General features: G+C 43.8%; 1 protein-coding gene across 2 annotated transcripts in view; it reads left to right on the top strand.

Moving 5' to 3' along the window:
* Positions 1 to 10,063: 10,063 nt before the first annotated feature.
* Positions 10,064 to 13,233, top strand: part of SPIN1 (spindlin 1) — a 51,053-nt gene continuing 47,883 nt past the window's right edge. For both annotated transcript variants that reach the window (XM_077344520.1, XM_077344518.1), the window contains exon 1: positions 10,064 to 10,378. The gene's annotated coding sequence lies outside the window, so the exon portion shown is untranslated. The remainder of the gene's footprint in view (positions 10,379 to 13,233) is intronic.

Below are 13,233 nucleotides of genomic sequence, written 5' to 3'. Positions count from 1 at the left end.
CCACCTCCTCCCAGTATAGGCAAGGGGGGCACATTTGTGCCTGCCCATTGAGACTAATAGATCCAATAGGATCCCTCAATACTCGAAGGGATTTGATGCCTCCCAGAGACTCAGATGATTTAGTTGACTGGCTGTCAGCTGGCATCAATGAGATCATTCCTCCATGTCCTCTCTACCTCTATCTTAAGCTGCCCCCCCCCCCACCAGTACTCTGGGGAGCTATACCAAAAATAAAATAAAAAGATGGCTTGAGTGGTTTTGGAGAAAGATTCTGATTAATTGGCAAAAATATCCTATAGGAAGCTTATGAGAGTCTATGAGATGGCTGTGAAAACTGCAAAGAAAGATTTCTATACAGCTTCCCTAGCAACTGCAAGCTCTTACCTGGCTCAACTTTTGGTGTAATTCAGTCTCTTACCACCCTTGAGGAAAGACACCCGAGCAATATTAAATTGGCCATTAGCTTTGGCCAATTTCGTGCATGAAATCTTGTTATTCTGCCACGATCTTCCCCAGCTGTTAATATAGAAAGAGAATTGGGGCCCATTGGCCACCTTCAAAGAAGACTTTTGAAAGCATCAGGTGTTTTAGACAAGCCAATGTGGATAGATTGCTGACTTCCTGCCTAGATCCCTGCCCCTCATGGCTCCTAAAAATGGGTGATGAGAAGATGGGGCAGCCTTTCTCAACTTTTTTTTATCCTTGAGAAACTCCTAAAACATTATTTAGGCTTTTAAAAAACTGCTGAAGTGGTGTGATCATCCAGAATATGGCTGTGTACCTGCCCATCCATGGCCACTTCCCCCCCCCTCTAAGCTCATTATTGGCTATTTTGGGAGGAGGGGCTACAGTCAACATGACCATATATGGTCATATCACCTAATAAATATTTAACAAATTTTAAAAATACATTAAAAAAATTAACTTCCACCCATTCAGGAAACTCTTCCAGGGCTAAGAAGAAACCCCAGTGTTTCATGAAACCCTGGTTAAGAAAGTCTGGGATATGGAGACCCTTCTGGGATATAATAAATCTTTCCTGTCTTCGGGGACATTCCTGGAGAGTTTGAAGGAGGAGGTAGTTCAACCCTTACTGGAGAAATCATCCTTGTATCAACAGGACCCAGCCAGCTGCTGCCCCATTTCGCACTTGGTGTTTCTGAGCATCCAGCTGTGAACCAATCAAAAGCATACCTAGATGCAACATTGGTTCTGGACTCATTCTAGTCTATCTTCCAACCCAGCCATGGGGTGGAGATGGCTGTGGTCACTCTTACAGAGGACCTTCAGAGACAGCTGGCAGGCCGGTACTGCTTGTGTTGTTAGACCTCACAGCAGCATTCAACATAGCAGATCACAATCTTTTAATTCACCACCTCACGAACATACGGCTACTGGGGTCAGCACTACGGTGGCTGGTCTCCGTTCTCCAAGGCCGAGAACAGAGAATCATCATTGGGGAGGAACAGTTGCACCACTCCCAATTCCACTGTGTGGTTCCATAGGATGAGTTTCTCTCCCTGATATTATTTAACAAATGCACATACCCTATAGCTCAGCTGGTCCAGAGATGTGGGCTTTATCTATTAATGTGCGACTGTACGAATGCCTCTACCACACAACTTGTCAATGGTTCTTTTGTTAGAATTTGGAAACATTAAGCACATCAGTGGATAGGAAAAACTGATATCTTTTATTGATTACAATTAGCAGGCAGTTGGAATTCACAGGATGCTACAATATAGGATTCATACATACCAAGCAAGAATATTTCATTTATCAAATGGTATATGAACCCACAAGAGGTTCAGCCATACTGGACTTAATACTGACCAACAGGCAAGAGTTGGTGGATGAGGTGAAGGAGGTGGGGACCCTAGGGGGAAGTGACCATGTCCTCATAGAATTCCTTTTAAGATGGGGAGCCAAGGAAGCTTGTAGCCAGACGCGGATGTTGGATTTTTGTAGGGCAAACTTTAATAAACTCAGAGACATGATGAGTGTCATACCATGGACGAGAATGCTGGAAGGGAAGGGAGCATGTGAAGGGTGGGCACTACTCAAGCAAGAGCTATTGCATGCTCAATCAATGACTACCCCAGAAAGACAAAAACACTGCAGGAGCTCTAAGAAGCCTATTTGGATGAACAGAGAACTTCAAGAGGAACTAAGAAAGAAAAGGGAAATGTTCAGGACATGGAGGGAAGGACAGAGCTCTAAAGAAGAGTACTTACAGGTTATTAGGCACTGTAGATCAATCACCAGAAAGGCCAAAGCTGAGAGTGAGCTAAGATTGGCCAGGGAAGCCCACTGTAACAAGAAAAGATTTTTCAGTTATGTGAAGACATGTTCAGCCTGGAGAAAAGGAGTGGGGACATGATAGCCCTCTTTAAGAATTTGAAAGGTTGTCATTTGGAAGAGGGCAGGATGCTGTTCCCACTGGCTGCAGAGGAAAGGACACGCAGGAATGGGTTTAAACTACAAGTACAATGATATAGGCTAGATATCAGGAAAAAAATTTTCACAGTCAGAGTAGTTCAGCAGTGGAATAGGCTGCCTAAGGAGGTGGTGAGCTCCCCCTCACTGGCAGTCTTCAAGCAAAGGTTGGATGCACACTTTTCTTAGATGCTTTAGGATGCTTTGGGCTGATCCTGCGTTGAACAGGGGATTGGACTAGATGGCCTGTATGGCCCCTTCCAACTCTATGATTCTATGATTCTATCTCTCAACAGTTACCGGGAGCCCCAAGAAGATAGCAGAGATGTGGACCCTAGCCAAAAGGTACACAGCACTCAGGCCCTACACCTGCACTGAAGCTCCCCGGGGTTGAGCCAATGCCTCACTTTTTATGCCTGAGCTTAAGTGGTAAACAATGTTGATGGATTACATCTGACTCCCAACTCCCCATTTCAGGGATGATAACAGCTGGGCCCTGTTCTATCAGTAGAGATAAGAGCAGGTGAATCCCATCCAACTCAGGATCCTTCTTAATTTTCTACAGCTTTAAATCCTTCCCAGTTAAATTCGGTAAATATGTTCTTGAGAGCAATACTACTTATCATCGTGATTCAGCAAAACAAAATCCATTTCTTAAGGCAAGGAAAGGAATACACATATATAGGATGGGGGGAAATACAAGGCCTATCACTAAACCCATCACAATATCTTGCTCATCATTGCCCTGCATGACGGAATGGTTTCAGCAAAGCTGCTTGAAGCTTAGCCCTTGAAGGTCCTGTGGCTCAGAAGAGGAAAGCACTCCTTCCCTGTCTTGATGGGATGCAGCTGTACATACCATCAAGAATTTTGGAATGACCCTTGACACCACCCTTACCATGGAGGTATAGGTCACCAAGTATTTTTCCAATTATACCAAATGAAGCCACAGGCACCCACAGTGATAGCCACAGTGATCCATGCAATTGTCACTTCCAGGTTAGACTTCTGTAACTCATTATATGCAGCTTGTCCTTTGAACCTTACCTGGAAACTACAACTTGTTCAGAATGCAGCTTCCTGAGTCCTTGTGAGGACCCTGTGGAGACGCTTCTGATCCTGGGCCAAAAGAAACGCACTTGGCTTCAACCAGAGACAGGGCTCCAGCCTGGTATAATAAGCTGCCAGCTGAGATCCAGGCCCTTTTGGAGCTAAGGTTCCACAGGGCATGCAAAATGGTACTCTTCCACCAGGTGTTTGGTTGAGACCAACATGGCAAACACAGTAACATCAGTACAAGCTCCTGAGGCCCTACTAGTACTTTTTTCAGGTAATGCAAGCATGTATTCAGTCAGTCATCTCTAGGTCCGAATCTGTGTGTCCTGAGATCAACTCCTGTCAGGGGAATGTAACATTTCCTCTAGCCAGGCCATTTCCTACTAGAACAAGAAAACAATCACCTTCAGTCTGAGCAATAGTCCTTGAAAACTTCAAAAGCTGTCATTTTTCCTTTTTTAAAAAATTTAGTTAATATTTATTGATTAAATATATACACACACATAAGATTGTCATTGGTTAATTGGTTCTCTTGAGAGATTCATCCCCCCTCCCACACCTCCATTCATTTCCCCTTTTTAATATAATTTTTATTCATTTAAAAAAGAAAAAGAGATTACATAATAAAGAATACAGAAAAGAACACTACAAATTTCATTTATACAATTATGAGTATTAAGCTGACATTCACAATGTCTTATATATTTTTTCCAGGGATATTCCGCACCCAGAAAATATAGCGCGTCACCTTTTGCAGATGCCATTTGTTGGCATTTCAAATGATGTTGTCTGCATCAAGCTTCCCAGCAGAAAACTGGCAGCTACATTCTCCAATTTAAAGTACTATCTGCGGAATCCTGAAAAATGGATTCCCCCAGCTTTATAGCGAGAGCAGGACAGCAACCAGCAAACACTAACAAAATGGCTGTGCATAACCAAAGCAAACAAAGTAGCGAGATCTCCATGTTAAGTGCCCATCCACCCCCCACCTCCCTCTCCCTTCTTCCGGCAACAGGGATTTTTTTTTCTTTAGCAAAGTGCCTGGAGCGACACATACTCATTGCGCCAGCCAGACAGTACAAAAAAAAATTTATCTCAGTAATTGAAGCACACCTCTCAGATCCCCCCACCCCCTCAAAAAAGGTGAAAAAATTACTTCTCCTAAGCTTCAAGGCTGGGGGGGGGGATTAAAATAAGCACTATGCATCTATGAGTAGATGCATAGGCATAGCAATGGAGAAGTTTCACTTTAAAAAATCACTTTCCCATTAAGACTGGGGAGAAAGGTGATTGGCTTGCTGCCATTACTGACAGGCAGGGAGAGACCCTTGGGTATAGCGAGTCCCTGTCCTCCATTTTAATCAGCCATGTGGAGTGCCAGGAAATGGGAAAAGAAAGCCAGAGAGCGAGGAAGTGAGGATTGGCAGGGTGTGTGATTTTTTTATAGTATTAAGCCATTGCGCTGGTTTAACGCTATTTTTTTAGAAGTACAGAATTGCCCCTATTGTTCCCTCCCCACCAAGTTCATATTTACATTGTTTACATATACCTCATATGAATCAATTGTTTCTTTCCATCTCATTTTATCAATCAATATAGTCGAATATTGTACTCCATTTTCTATTGCAATCTGGTATTGATATATTTTTCATCAAATATGTACATTCTGTCATTGACCCATATTCAGTGACAAAGTTTATTTAACCACTCTTCAAGGATTCTTTTTTGTATCTTGATGAATATAAGATCCTGGCAGATTTTACCATATATTTAACATGTTCACTATATTTTTAATGCTGCTTTATATTATTATAATATAATACATTATGGATCCATTGAAAATATAATTTTCAATCTCTTTTGCACATCATCATGAATCATAATTCAATATTTCCTTACCCTCTGACATGTTCACCACATTTGTTGTTGTTGTTATGTGCGAAGTCGTGTCCGACCCATTGCGACCCCATGGACAATGATCCTCCAGGCCTTCCTGTCCTCTACCATTCCCTGGAGTCCTTTTAAGTTTGCACCTACTGCTTCAGTGACTCCATCCAGCCACCTCATTCTCTGTTGCCCCCTTCTTCTTTTGCCCTCGATCGCTCCCAGCATTAGGCTCTTCTCCAGGGAGTCCTTCCTTCTCATGAGGTGGCCAAAGTATTTGAGTTTCATCTTCAAGATCTGGCCTTCTAAAGAGCATTCAGGGTTGATCTCCTCTAGGACTGACCGGTTTGTTCGCCTTGCAGTCCAAGGGACTCGCAAGAGTCTTCTCCAGCACCAGAGTTCAAAAGCCTCAATTCTTTGACGCTCGGCCTTCCTTATGGTCCAACTTTCGCAGCCATACATTGCAACTGGGAATACCATAGCCTTGACTAAACGCACTTTTGTTGGCAGGGTGATGTCTCTGCTTTTTAGGATGCTGTCTAGATTTGCCATAGCTTTCCTCCCCAGGAGCAAGCGTCTTTTAATTTCTTTGCTGCAGTCCCCATCTGCAGTGATCTTGGAGCCCAGGAAAATAAAATCTGTCACTATCTCCATTTCTTCCCCATCTATTTGCCAGGAATTGAGAGGGCCGGATGCCATGATCTTTGTTTTCTTGATGTTGAGTTTCAAGCCAACTTTTGCACTCTCCTCCTTCACCCGCATCAACAAGCTCTTTAGTTCCTCTTCACTTTCTGCCATTAGAGTGGTATCATCTGCATATCTGAGGTTGTTGATATTTCTCCCTGCAATCTTGATCCCAATTTGTGACTCCTCTAATCCCGCATTTCTCATGATGTGCTCTGCATATAAGTTAAATAGGCAAGGCGACAGTATACAGCCTTGCCGAACTCCTTTCTCAATTTTGAACCAGTCAGTGATTCCATGTTCAGTTCTCACTGTTGCTTCTTGACCTGCATATAAATTTCTCAAGAGACAAATAAGATGCTCTGGTATTCCCATCTCTTTAAGAACTTGCCACAATTTGTTGTGCTCCACACAATCAAAGGCTTTAGCATAGTCAATGAAGCAGAAGTAGACGTTCTTCTGGTACTCCCTAGCTTTCTCCATGATCCAGCGTATGTTGGCAATTTGATCTCTAGTTCCTCTGCCTCTTCGAAATCCTGCCTGTACTTCTGGAAGTTCTCGGTCCACATATTGCTGGAGCCTAGCTTGTAGGATTTTGAGCATAACTTTGCTAGCATGAGAAATTAGTGCAATGGTGCGGTAGTTTGAACATTCTTTGGCATTGCCCTTCTTTGGGATTGGAATGTAAACTGACCTTTTCCAATCCTGTGGCCATTGTTGAGTTTTCCAAATTTGCTGGCATATTGAGTGTAGCACTTTTACTGCATCGTCCTTTAAGATTTTGAATAGTTCAACTGGAATGCTGTCACCACCACTAGCTTTATTGTTGCTCAGACTTCCTAAGGCCCATTTGACTTCACATTCCAGGATGTCTGGCTCCAGGTCAGTAACTACCCCACCGTGGTTATCAGGGATGTTAAGCTCGCTCTTGTATAGTTGTTCTGTATAATTTTGCCACCTTTGTTTAATCTCTTCTGCTTCTGTGAGGTCCCTACCATTTTGGTCCCTTATCATACCCAACTTTGCATTTATTTCATCACATTTCCAACTCTTCCTATTATAATTCTCATTCACCTTTACTATATCTTTTGGGGCAGCATACTATGTTTAAAACATTTTATACCAATTTTCTTTTAACATTTGACATTCAGTAAACTTTAATTAATTGACTTATGCTGCCTCCCATTGATCTATATTTATATTTTGTCAATCTTTGACTTGTTTTGTTTCATAATCAGATTGCAATAGCAGTTTGTAAATTTTTCCCAGATGTTTCGTATTCACCCATTATCAGGTTCTCAAAGATCTTTTTTTTCTTAGTCGACCTTCCTTCATAAATTGCTATTTCATTTTTGAAATTATTTGATAATAATTAACCAAGGTATAATCTTCTTCCTTAATAGTTTGTCATTTTATTTTCCCTTGTCTATCATGTTCTCACAGGAGAGATTATCTATTTTCTTTCTCGAATTCAGAGCATAATGAACATTTATTAAGGTCAGTGGTGAAATTGATGAACTTAATCTTTCTTTGCATTTAAGCAATATCCTTAGCATACTGTCTGTTATAATATGTTTTCCATCTTGAGAAGTTGGAATTCTCATAGTTAGGAATAAACAAACAACAGCTCAAAAAAGATAATGAGTACAATACTTTTTATAAAGTCTGTTATACCTTGTCTTATTTGATGTTTCCCTTTGGGGGCATATTCAGGATTATATAAGTTATATCATCCTCCAGATGGCAGCTGGAGATCTACTATTATAACTGATCTCCAGACAACTATGATCAGTTCTTCTGGGGAAAAATGACTTCCTTTTCCAAACCCTTGCCCTATTGAGGCTCCACCCCCAAAAGTTCCCAACTTAGAGCTGGCAACCCTAAAAATATTAGTAGCCAACCAAATCTCTGAGTATGCATACTTACATTGTTTCTAACATCACATGAATTAGAGCAAATCTTAGAAGTATTTGTTAATTAATTTAGCCTGTAACCTATCACTTATATTCAGCAAAGTTCGAAGCCTTCCGTCAGTTTAAGGATCCTTCCTATTCCTTTGGCAGTACAGCCACATTTGGAGGAAATTTACCCAGTCTGTCTTCTGAAGCTGCCCTTTTTTCTGTAGTCCAGAGATTGATTGTAATTCTGACGAACCTCAGGCTTCACCTGAATGTTGTCAGTCCTATAATATTCATGATTACAGTTTTATTTACAAATATATGCAGGGAGAGGACAGGTGGAAATAAAAAGGCACTCCTAAAACGTAGCAGATATGCTATACATATCTGCAGAGAGAATCTGCACCTTCATTCTTGCTTCACCCAATTGGTCTCACATCAATGACCCCTGTTCTGGTTTGGACCCAGACACCTTTTCCATTCAATCGTACTCAGATCCCCTCTTTACTAAAGCTGTTTCTATCATACATGGCTTTTCTCCATATAGGCCCTATGAACTCCTCCTTTTCCCTTACATTGGAATTTACGCTTGAAAGGCTCAGTGTAATTCACACAAAACCTTGGCTCCTCCACTACTTGCCCCTTAAAAATCTCCCAGTATGTGTTCTCCATCACATACCTTTCTGACAAAGTGACCCTCAAAAGCTCATATTGAAATAAGATGCTTTAAGTTGCTAACAGAGTTTTGTTTTGAGCCAAGACTAGCATTGATTATTCCTTTGCAACCTGTGATCCCAAGCTGACTCCTTTTTTAGTGAACAAAGCTAAGCCTTTCTTCCTTTTTCACTAGCAAAAAGCTGGTTTGATCAATCCTCTTCCGCACTCCTCATCCCTCTCTGTATCACAAGCTGGCATTTAAAAACCTGAACTTTCCTTTAATTCAAAAGGTTCTCTTCCAGCCTCACCAAAGCAGGTATTCCTTTAAAGTTTCTCTAATAACCCCTCCAATGGAATTTTACTAAGTGGACACCAAATGATGGAGTGTCACAGGAAAACGTCTTTTGTTCTATCAGCCACCTTACACCATTATGTGAATTGGTCTTCAGACCAGGAAGATTTTATCTGCAATCTTTGGTGAAGCTAGGAATTAAGATTTTAGCTTAACTTGAGGTACACAAAGTGTAAATAAAAGATAGATTCAAGTGGGTAGCCATGTTGGTCTGAAGTTTCACAACAAAACCTGAGTCCAATAGCACCTTTAAGACCAATAAATAAATCTTTGTTGGTCTTAAAGGTGCTACTAGACCCAATTTTTTGTAAATAAAATATTAAGCCTCAGATTGGTTACATTGACTTAGTTACAACAATTTTGCTAAATGTTTTCAGGGTGGAGAGTACATTTGGGAAGGAAACCATGTGAAAACCATATATTGTCCAGTGCAATCTTTTACACATCACTAGAGTTATGTAGAAGCATGCGCACTACATCCAATGAAAACAGCATATATATAATTGGGTGTATGGACAATTAATATGCCTTTCATTCTGAACACGGGTAACATAGATCAAGATGGGTACCTGTGTTGGTCTGTCTGTGGAATGCATTTAGTCTTTAGGATGCTACTGGACTCTCGCTCTCTGCTACTGCTATGGGTAAAATAGTTTGTGACACTCTGGCTACTCATGCTAATTGGAAGCCGCATGCACCTTTTCTACAGGAAGGAAGCAGCCCTGAGTTAGTGACGGGCATAAATATCTTGGCTTTTGGTTAACTTTCTCCCCCCACCGAGAGTGATAGCAACAGAGAGTTGTCACGCTTTTTATTCCGGGGATCGGACCATAGTATCCTATACAAACAAACCAGACCCGGGCGAGTGCGCGGCGGAGATGGTTTTCCTGCCGCCTGCTCCCCCGAGGGGCGCGCGGGACAAAGTTGCATCCCCCGCAGCCTCCGCCAGCTACCGAGCGGAGCTCAGGCCGCGCAAGCGCCCGAAGGCCGCCGGGAGGGAGGCGAGCGAGGCTGAGGCACTGCTCTCCTGTCGCAGTTCATCGGGCGAAGTGCGCCTGCGTGCTGCAGAAGGGAGGAAGGCGGGGCCGCGTGTTTGGAGCGGCTCACTATTTGGCAGGAAGGCGAGGAGGCCTCTGATCTGGCAGCGGCGCCCGCGCAGGCGAAGGGGAGGCTCCCAATGTGGCAAGGGAGAGGAGGGCTAAGCAGCGGCGGAGAAGGAGGGGGCCAAGCGAGACAAGGGGAGCCGCAGCAACCGCCGCCGACGAGCTGAGCGGCCTGGCCGGGCCAGCGGGGGTGACGAGGCCTCTGCAGCAGCACTGGCACCCCCGCAGAAGCCGCCCCCCCTCCGGGCACCTCACGCCCGCCCGGGTGGAGGAGGAGGTGGCGGCCGAGAAGCAGGTTTGGGCGGCAGGTGAGAGAGAGAGCGAGCGAGCGGGAGCAGGGAGGGAGGGAGGGAAGGCAGACAGGGGAGGGGAGGGGGAGCTGGTGCTGCCGCGCCGCCCTTGGCCTGGCGCGTCAGTACCGGATACAACCGGAGGGAGTCGCTGTGGGAGACCCGCCGCCGCTCCCTTTCCCTCCTCCCCTCCCCTCCCCTGGGGCTGGCGTTATTTATTATTCATTCACGGAGGCCCCGCGCTGCTTCTCTCCCCCCCCCGGAAGCTGTTGCCAGAAAGGGGGGGGGGAGGCCAGAGGGGAACCTCTAACCTGGCGGGGGAGCGGGAGTCGGCCCTGCTCCCTGGAATGGCTGGGGGGAGGAGAGATAGGGAGGTGCCAGGCTCTGCCCATTCTTCTCTCCGTCCCCTTTCAGTCTCCCCCCCGCCCCCCTATTTCGCCGGAATGTTCTGGCTCCTTCCCGCTATTGTGTTTCAAGCCGGGGCCCTGTAGGGGTGCCCGCATCCCCCGCTCTGCTCCGCTCTGGCCCCTCTCCATAAGCCCTGGGGTTGCAGAGCTGCCCGAGCACCGCTTGGGGATGGGGCGAGAATGTGTGCGGGAGGGCGAGCAGGCTCCTGCCTTCCCCAATTATTGTGTGGTCGAAAGTCGCAGACACGCAGCCCAGTTCCTCGTGGAGCACCTCTGCCTGTGTGCGTGTGTGGCTTTGCGAGTTCCTTTGTCTGCTGTTGCTGCCTGTCTCTCCTCCCTTCCTTCTTTCTCCTGCTTTTCGCCTTTCCTTCTTGTCTCTTTCTTTTCCCCTCCCTCTTCCCCTCCCCCACCATCCTTCCTCCTTTCTCTTCCCTCACCGACTTCAAGAGCTGCTGCAGCTGCAGGTTTGTAAATACTGTACCCACACATCACACTCAAGCAAAACATGGCTGACGCTGCCCCTCATCTTCCACCAGGCTCATTTTGTCTCTGCTTCTTAACCTTTCGTCTTCTACCACCTTTCTCTCGTGTTTCCCCCCCTTCTCTCCCTTCCTTCCCAAACCAAAGAAAGGCAGTGTTTGTGTGTGTATGTGGGGGGATATGAAACCGAGGGTCCGGCTCTTTGGTCTGGAACCTGGCTCCTTTTGATTTGTTGTGTACATTATAATGAACTGAAAGTCAAAAAGGGTTCTGGAAGCTTACTGAGGCCTTGCTGAGGGGGAGGGGGTGGCAAGTAGGGCGACCTCTGCTGAGAGACTTGACTGGAATGTGCGTATCTATCTTCTTAGGCATGGGGGAAGGGAGGCTGATGCACCAAAATGTTGGCGGTGATTAAATAGGTATTGCACTAGTAGAATGCTCAAGGCCATTTCTTTTATTTTGGGTTGTGGCTCATTACCTGATATTAGCAAATGTGTCTGCTATGAACAGGGTGGCAGAACTATGTAGTTTTTCAGCCTTTCCCACCCTTCCCTGTACTCTGCTAGTATTTAAAAACTGGTGGTGTCCTTTCAGAAACAAAGCTGCAGAAAATATTTAATTGTAATGCTGTTCTGTTTCATAAAATAATTGGTCCTCTTAATGACCAGCGATTGGTGCAGCCTTTTACTCTTTTACTCTTAATGACCTTATCACGAGCATATTACTTGTATGCAATGCATGCAAGGTTGTTCCTATTTTTTCAAAAAATTAGTGAATGCACATATTTGACACCCTTTCATATCCCATGTTCAGTAGGAAAAACATCAATCAAATATGAATATAGTATAACTCACAGCCTACAGGTTTTCACCCCCATGCTCTTTATCAACTACCAGCACCCCCTTCAGGCTTCTACAAAAACTTCATGAAACAATTTTGAGCCACTCACATGTAAATCCTTAGCTGATAGAGGTTTCTTTCTTTTTGTTGCAAATTTTTGTTATAAAATGACCTTGAAGATAAAATGTAGCTATCTTTAAAGGATGACAGCATAGACATCTTTCTCTTGGATTTGCTTCTGCCTGTGAGTAGCTGCAATTGTTAAAAAGAAATGTACTCTTCCATGTTTTATTTGGCAGATATCATTGATGGCCAAATTCAGTCTTCATGTTAGTCTTTTATCGCATCTTATAAATACTGTCTTGTATTTTTGCAGTTGGATAACTAAGTACGTTAGTACTGTATTTGCTGGCGTATAAGACAACTGGACGTATAAGACGACCCCCAAACATTTCCACTCAAAATATAGAGTTTGTTACATTACATTACAGTACTATGGGCAGCTATGTCTATCCCAACTGAAGTGCACCTGGCGTATAGGACGACCCTCCCATTTGGAGGCATGTTTTTCAGGGGGGAAAAGTAGTCTTATACGCCAGCAAATACTGTAATTTATTTAAAAATAGGAGATAAATTTGTTCTTAAATTCTTGATTCTAAAGGACTGACTTAATTTCAGGATAGGAATAACTTTTAGTGAGGCATTTGGACCAGTGTTCCCTCTAAACTGTGCATGTGAGCAGCTGATCATAAACACAAGAAGCCCTGCTCAGCAGTAGTATGGATCTGCAAAAGGACTTGCACTGTCCATTGCAAGATTACAGCAGTTACATTCTGCTCAGCAGGTGAACTGCTTTGCTCAGTAGAGGGGAAATTAGAAGGAACATTGGTTCGGACTTGGCACTTTTGTATTAGTTGTCAAAGTTACAATATTGTAAATGCTTAACTATGAACTTTTGTTTCAAATAATTGATTTAGTTTGTTTGTTAGTATAGTTGGTATAATGCTTTTTAGGTATATATGCTAGGAAACAGTTTGTGAAATAAAGTTGCACTGGGTCTTTGAAATGTAGAGAAAATCAGGCTCTACCAACCAGTGTTGAAATGAGCTTAAAGCCCAGTGTCAACAATATCAAGTTTTTGGTTTT

The sequence above is a fragment of the Paroedura picta genome, chromosome 7 (genome assembly GCF_049243985.1).
Source record: "Paroedura picta isolate Pp20150507F chromosome 7, Ppicta_v3.0, whole genome shotgun sequence".
NCBI lineage: Eukaryota > Metazoa > Chordata > Lepidosauria > Squamata > Gekkonidae > Paroedura > Paroedura picta.
This window is presented reverse-complemented; position numbering and strand designations above follow the sequence as displayed.